Source organism: Salvia miltiorrhiza, chromosome 5 (assembly GCF_028751815.1).
Source record: "Salvia miltiorrhiza cultivar Shanhuang (shh) chromosome 5, IMPLAD_Smil_shh, whole genome shotgun sequence".
Classification (NCBI taxonomy): domain Eukaryota; kingdom Viridiplantae; phylum Streptophyta; class Magnoliopsida; order Lamiales; family Lamiaceae; genus Salvia; species Salvia miltiorrhiza.
Genome location: NC_080391.1, coordinates 5,817,703 through 5,826,158, shown reverse-complemented (window position 1 = coordinate 5,826,158; position 8,456 = coordinate 5,817,703). Strand labels below are relative to the sequence as shown.

Sequence of the window (8,456 nt, the reverse complement as noted above, 5' to 3'; positions counted from 1 at the left end):
CCCAACCCCCCCCCCCCCCCCCAAAAAAAATTGACTCGTGATGTTCAATTTAACTAGTGCTTTTGGTTTATTGTTGATGGTGTGTGGTGGTACTCTTTTGATATTTTATTTTGTATAATTGTTTAATAGGCAATATTTTATATAAGAAAATATACTTTATAATCTATTTCTAATAAATTTAGTTTTAAAAATTGATACCGATGTAAGTATTGTATTTTGTAGTAATACTTTGTTTATAAAAAATAAGTATTATATAAACTAATACGTTGCGAAGTTATAACTACTATCACTTTCATCATAAGATAAAAAATATTTGCGAAGCTACCAAAAGACAGAAGTTGAAAACACCAACCCTATGCCAACCTTAAATTATTAATTCTTTGAACCTCCAATCCTTTGTTTCAAAAAAAAAAAAAAAAAAAAAACTCTTCAATCCTTGCTGTCATTAAATTTTTAAAAGCTGCATACAATACATTCGCAGCTCTTAAAATATTTTTTCATCGAGCAACAATACAGAAACCAATAAAAAATCATGAATGTATGTGTCCACGGCCAATTAAGTGAAACACGACAATTAATGGGATAGTGGTGTTAGATTTTTATTTGTAAATGGAGTATATAATATCCAAAAATGAAATATGAATTGATTAGTATTATAAAGTTTACAACGTAAGAGCAGGAAATGGGGGGTGATAATTTTGAAAGTGGGGCACTCTTATCTTATCCAAGCCCAATGAGAGGTCCGTGAGCGACGCCCAATCCTATTTCTCCATATCCTTATCGTTTTTATCAAATAATCCTCCTCTTCATTTTATTTGGTACAACACCCACATTTTGACATGTTGAAGCACTGAATTTCAAATGAAAAGGAAATTAGAGAAAGAAAGAAAGAAAAATACAACTTTCAATAAAGAAACGTAAAACGAAAAGGAGAAATGATGACATACTCCATCACAAGACTCTTCATTAGTCATTAACATCAACGTCGGCACAATTACGCAAGGGAATCTGCAACGAAAGGTTCCAAATTAAATGGACCAGAATTTGCAGCTCCACCGCAGCGGCGGCCACAACCTGCAATCGGCAGCAAAGAGCCGCTGAGGCCAAGTCACGTGTACAATGCGGTGCATGGCGACGGCAAACTTGAGCAGCCAACCGTAAATAAAATAAAAGAAATAATGATTTTGGAATTTAAGTTTTGAAAAATCTAATCTATAAGTAACATCTAGCTAGTATGCAACTTTCGAACTCAAGTCTTGCAAATTTGTTTCTGATTTTAAGACAATGAAATATTTTGAGTGACTTACCTTTAGAAAGATGAGATTCAAACGCTATAATTTTTTTATGTATATAAATTTCGTGTTCAAATTTGAAAATTTAAATATAGTGTTTGACTTATTTTGATTCGCACTGCAGTGATGGACTTTGTCTAATACTTGTCGACATAGAGTTAAGTAGGTTCGTAATAGTAGTAGCATTCGATTTTACACCATTAGATGGGGTGACGGCTACTCACGGTTATAATTTGATATTTGTTTAACAATATTTCAAATTTTAAGTTAAAAAACGTCAAACAATATTAATTATTGTTTGATATATAATAAAATAAAGACGGAGAAGCATTTCAGTTATTCGACCGTGAAAATCTATGATGTGTACGTGATAAAAGACACGACACGACAAGATCAAGTACGAATACAACTAATATAAAGATTTGCCAATTCTACTGTGAGACCAGGTGTATGGAAGAGACGGATTAGGTTGAGGCTAGGCGCGGGTTGGGGCGGATCCAGCCACTCAATGTATAAATAAAAGAAAATCATTGTTTTCATCCTCAAACCCTAGTTGCACCTCTTCTTCTTCTTCTTCTTCTTCTTCTTCTTCTTCTTCTTCTCTCTCTCTCTTTGTGTGTGTGTGTCTCCACGTTGGAGCTCAATTTTGAGTTCGACCACTTCGACTTCTTCTACTTTATTAGCAACCGTCTCGATCTCTACATATCGGGCCAGAAGCTTATCATATGCATTATGCATCCGTCCAACGAGCCTTTTCCCTCTCTTGTGGTCGGAGATGGAGGCTCTGACTGGGCGTCGTCGGCCATTAATTCCACCACCAAATTCGCCCTCGTTTTCTACTACATGATTGTCTTCGCAGGGCTTCTCACCATCTTCTACTTCTTTGCGTAGTCAGCGCTTAGCTTCCATTCATTTGTTGCTAGGATTGTTACTTTTAAAAATAATAAACATTATTGTTGTTGTTGTTGTTTTTCTATTGTTGTTTGATTCAATAGACTAAAATTCAGATTATTGCTTTAATATATGATGAGTTTTTATTTCATTATATGATGCTATTCTTTGATAGATTGATTATAGCTACTCTCTCCATCTACCAAATAAGTAACTATATGAGTCAATCTTCAAGTTAAAGTAAAATTACGAACTATTAATAATCAAAATTAGCTTATTTTTTTAGAAGATGAGATAATTTTTTTTTAAATGCATAAAAGTATGTCTTTATATGCTTTCGATGTACTTGATGTTTGATGAGTTCGTGAATAATTCTCACAATAAGAGCTAGACAAGAGTAGATAAAAGCAGTAAAGTGAGAGAGTTTTCCTTAACGTTCTCTCTTTTTCCACTATGAGTTTTCCTCTCGGGTCTCTTATAGTGGTTTTTTGAGGCTCGGCCCTTAGTTTGCGCTTTGTGCTCTTAAGGGTCTTACTTTCTTTTCTCTGTTTTTTCATTTTTATAAAAAGCCGCTTTTATAAAAAAAAATTATTGGAGAAGAGTTATGAGTACAAGTAGAGAGTAAGAATCCCCATTTTTTCTATTTACAAGTGCCCTATTTATAGGAATGAGAATAAACCTAAGGCTTTTTGGCCCTTTAGACCTCCAACGCCCATTAGCCCAAACCCCCCTAATACTGCTATGTGACCTGGAGTCGAGCTATCAGAGCTGTTACTTGCCCGAACTGGTGTATGCCCAAGCTGGTATATGCCAGAGTTGGAAGGCGGAGCCGAGCTTGCCCAGCCGAGAATCAAGTTATACCAAATATCAAAGATGACCAAAATAATAATAACAATAATAATTAGAAATATTCTCGTTCTGATGTGCACAGCGCTGATGTATATTTTACTCATCATCGATGTTGAATTATTTGAATTGCAAACAACTATTTATTATATTAAATGATTTTTTTTAAATGCATGAAATAAACTATACGGAATGCTAACAAAACAAATCTCCCCATGCAAATATTTTCAAACACCGTAATTCAACAAATTCAGCCCCCCCTAATGTTAAATCATGGATCAGCCCCTGCGGCCAACCCTCCCGCCCCCAGTCCCGACTCGACACGTCTATTCTGTACACTTGGTCTCATTGGACTAACTCTTAAAGATTTGCTCAATACAATTTTGTACAAACGTAAACATGAAGGTGTCACAATTTCTTTTGTGTTAATACGAGTTAAAACTTGATTTTGTATGACAAAACCTGATTTTGCAATTCATCAATGTCGTGGGCTGGCCCTGAATATGTTTATCTCTCGACTTCTCTTGCTAGCTATGTATCTTGACAGGCAGTGAGTTTCTCTTGTTTGCTTTTATTTTTTAGAAAAATAAAATTTATTGGTTTGACTATTCTCTGATTTTTGGGTTTATTGTGGTTTTTTTTTTTTTGAGAGGAAAAGTACCAAAACTTGTATTAAGACAAATCGGAAATGGCAATATTCGAAAGCCAATGGAAAACTTGACTTCTAGATCATTACATCATTTACAGAAAGAGCAAAGTGAGCAAAAGCGTGCGCTGCTCTATTAGCATCGTGCCGCGCATAAAAGAAATCGAGGACAACATGCTTACGGGCATGAGCAAAAGCATCCCACAAATCATCACATAGAGAGTCCGAGCCTTGATGGGTGTCATCAACAGAGTGAATAGCCAACAATGAATCCGAAAAGAGCAAGACTGAGCCGAAATCATTAGTTAAACAGAAGCCAATAGCTATCATCATCGCATGTAACTCGCCAAGAAGGATAGTAGCTGTAAAACCGATCTGTTGACACCCTGCCGCCACAAGATTTCCGGCTGAAATTGATTGTGGTTTTTATTTATTGATTACTACTTAACTCCGCATTTGGTTTAATTCGACTGAAATGTGGGTATGTTGAAATCTAAATTTGGGGCTGGAGACTGAATTTGGATTTACTTTTGTATTGGTGGAGATCTTGAATTTAATGCATTTATTTCGGAGATTTTTTATAGCATTATTCCATGAATTTGTCGTCGTGAATATAGTCTGTGAAATTAATTGGAAAATATATTGGGATTAATTGCATTGATGTAGTTTACCTTTGGTTTAAAGGTGTTTATAAAGGAATGAGATTTAGTGTACCACACTTTATGTCTCACTTTCAATTTTATTTAATTTATTATATATATTTTCTTCAATTTTAACTTTATATGTTTTAGTTTAATTTGTGATTATTAACTAGGGTTTATTCCATCAATCTAAGGTATATAATTATTTTTTATTATTTAATTTCACTTTTATTAGCTAATAATAGGTTGATAAATTCAAAGTCATGGTATATACTTTCTAAAAAAATTAATTTTTGAAATAAAAATTAAATATAATTCATAGTATTATAATAAATTTTATTTTTATAAAAAATATTTTTAAAATAATATATATAAACATGGGACATAATGGCACACATGAGATTGTGGGACACTAGATCTCTTCCCGTTTATAAGTGGCATTATTTTCTATAGCTTAAGGGTAAGTGGTTGAGGTAAAGTCTGAAACATATAATGCCTTAGGCGAAAAAATTGCACTTCTTTTATTCTTTTGAGGATGCGTTATCTTTGGTTGTAAATTTATCATGAAAAAATGAGAGATAATCAAAATTTCACCTTTTAAATCATTCTTTTCTTTTCCTTTATTTCCTACTTGACCCTTATTTATTCCTCATTTTCACTACAAATGTGGGATAATATTAACACACCATTTTTATCCCTACTTTGTAGTGAAAATGAGGAATGAATAAGGGTCAAGTAGAGAATGAGGAAAAAGAAAGAAAGAATTTAAAGGATGAAATTTTGTTTATCTCTCATTTTCTCATGATAAATTTACAATTACGGAGAACGCATCCTGAATGTATAATCTAACAATTTAGATCAAAGAGGCACACTCGCGTATAGGGATGGCAATGGGCCGGATCTGGACCGGGTCTGGCCAATACCAGATCCAGATCCATTTTCATATACCAGATCCAGATCCAGATCCGTGGATCTGAAAATTTTGGATCCAGATCCAGATCCATCAGATCCGCGGGTCCACGTACGGGTCCAGATCCATGGATCTACTATTTTTAAATTAAATTAAAAAAATTCACAAAATTAACAACATCTAATTTCCATCATGAAAAATATAACACAAAATACTTTTATCTAATTACTTTTAGTTTTTATTCTTTTGAATATAATTTATTTATTATTTTTAATTTAGTTAATATTATTATTAAACTAAATATAAAATATAAAAAATATATATATAATAAAACGGATCCACGGGTCGGATCTGGGCCGGATCCGGATCTAAAATTTCAAGATCCAGATCCAGATCCGTTTTCAAAACTGAGATCCAGATCCGTCGGATCCAAAAAATTGAGATCCAGATCCGTAAAAACGAATCTGAACCGAGTCCAAGATCCACAGCCATCCCTACTCGCGTATTGCTCCCCAAAATTCTCTATGCAATATTTAATCATTAGAAGATGCGAATTACCTCCATTTGAAGCGAGGTGGTGTTAGATGATGAACATATCATACTAGTGAAGTTCGTTCTGCTATGTAGAAATCATATAGTAGTACTTTCTATGTCCCGAATATATAGCCATATTAGGCTTATTTTTCATTTTTGAATATCTCATTTATATAAGCTTATTCTCATAAAAAGTACGTAATGTTTCTTTACTTATTTATTATTATATTTCTATTTAATTCTTTAAATTATTTCAATTTTAATTCATCATTAAATGATAAATATGGACATATTAGGAAGTTTATTTATATATTTTCATTTCTAATTATTTTCAATCAATCTGGGAAATAGGGAGTACATCACTTAATTTGTATACAACATTTATTTTCTCTTAAGGGTTCCTTGAAATATAGTCTGCAGTTTCATGATTTGTCTCGATCTAGTTTTAGGATGAAAATGGGAACCCTTGGCTTCACTAGCTTCGTCATTATTAATTGTGTTTCTCCATTATCTTATTGATTATATCTTACATGTTACCAATGTATATCCTATTTGAGTTTTAGATTGTATAATGATACACTTAATTGGATTGAAACTTTAAAAATTTATTTCCACAGAGAAACTTCTTGAGTTCTTGTATTACTTGGAGATGGTTGGAAACTATTAGGGATCCTTGGTTCCTTTGACCAGTTTGGTACGGGTGTCAATTCGCCACAGAATGTGCCTAAGATTTGCTATTATTAGTCATCTGACAAAATTTTGATATCTTATTAGAATTGGCATCTAATCCTCTTCTAAAATACTCTATGTCTATCTGTTCCGTTACTAATGTGTCATTACTTTTGGACACATAAATTAAGAAAAATACAGTTAGTGTTTAAAATGAGTTGATGGAAAATATTTATGAATTATTTATGGAACACAAAAACTTGGGTGAGGTCAACCTCATACCATGAGACGGGTCGGGTCGGGTCGGGGCGCGGGTTTGACGGGTCGGGTGGGTTTTGGGCGCGGGTCTGGGATACCAAAAATAAAGTACACGTTCTCATTAATAAAAGTAATAATTATTGTGAACAAATGTAATAATTTAGAAACATTACATTTCATCATATCAATAGTTACTTTTCCTCAATACAATGATTATTTGAATTATTATTTAATTATTTCATCATATCAATAGTTACTTTTCCTCAAGATAATGATTACTTAAATTATTATTTAATTTTTTTTTCTATATTCTATTTATTTTCTCCGTTATTCAAAGTAATTGTTATTATAATGAAAAGTAATTATTGACATGAAGAAATGTAATGTTTTTAAATTATTACATTTGTTCACAATAATTGTTACTTTTATTAATGATAATGTGTACTTTATCCCAGACCCGCGTCCAAACCCGACCCGACCCGCGCCCCCGACCCGACCCGACCCGTCTCATGCTATGAGGTCAACCTCACCCAAGACCTACTCTTTATGGAAAATTAGTATACTAATTAAAGGTCTTCTATATTTCCTATGAAAAGATCGGGATGTCACAATGAGATACTACAGTACAAGTATTTATATAGTCTTTAGTCAAGATGAAGTTTCATTAAAAATCAATGTGGGATAACATATGTTTCTTGTGAAAAATTGAAAATGGAGGAGAATAGAGAATTTTCAAAATGGTGAGATTCTAGATATGCCACATACGCTAAACCCATTTTCCTATTATAAAGAAGATGTAGAGGTGTGGGTTTCGGGTACAGGTCGCGAGCTGACCCTATTGTATGACGCAACATGTTGCACACAAGACCATCTTTTTTGGTATAGTATAGTATTTTATTAAGATCTTTTGTAAGGAAAGAGTAATTTTTATTATTTAATTTGTTATAGGGCTACAAAGTGATTCCTTGTTAAATAAAAACTCAATTTAATGTGTGTGTATTGGTTTGTCGGCAAAGTGAATTAAGATTAAAGATATTGGGTTCAAATCCATTATGACGCGGTAAAAGAAAATTTCAATTTAGTTTTCTACACAAGATCAAGAACTATGACTCAAAAATTAACAACTCAATATACATTAATTAACCGTATAGAATATATATGTACACATAAGAAGGAAGGAGGGGGTAACATTAATTTTTTTTTAAAAAAATTATTACAACTAAAGAAAAGAAAAAACTCACTCACACTCTAGCTCCTAAGATGACTCGAACCTCTGACCTATTGGTTGTAGGAGAAGCGCCTTACCAACATACTGATTAAGTAGAAATTATAGTAATGTATAGTTAGTATAAAATACAAATAGGATATAGAATAATTAAGTAGGATAAATGTATAAGTGAATCTTTTCAAAACACTGATTAATATATAAGTGGAGTACTACATACAGAATATGGTTTCGATAGATAAAATATAAGATGTAGAAAATATAATTATACTAGAGATATACTTTGAATAGATAAAGCCTAATTATATCCGAAACACAATTATAATTATACAAGAACTCAAACATGCAAGGTATATATATAAATAAGCTAGTCAACGTAGTTATAACTTTAAAGTTTAAACACCTGAGAAAAACAAAAGCAAAGAAAGTGAGAGAGCAGAATTAATCAATATAATTGTTTATATTGAAGCAATATATTATTAACTAGTCTTTCCATAAAGAAAACAACATCGCAAAAGTTTTGGCCTGAATTTTTTAAATTACG

At 32.5% G+C, this 8,456-nt stretch overlaps 1 long non-coding RNA gene across 1 annotated transcript; it reads right to left on the bottom strand.

Annotated features, from left to right (window-relative positions):
- Positions 1-619: 619 nt before the first annotated feature.
- On the bottom strand, positions 620-1,283 carry LOC130985465 (uncharacterized). Its single transcript, XR_009088974.1, has 2 exons — positions 948-1,283; positions 620-850 (listed from the first exon to the last, which is right to left on the bottom strand). It is a non-coding gene; the product is annotated as an uncharacterized LOC130985465 (long non-coding RNA).
- Between the last annotated feature and the right edge of the window lie 7,173 nt (positions 1,284-8,456).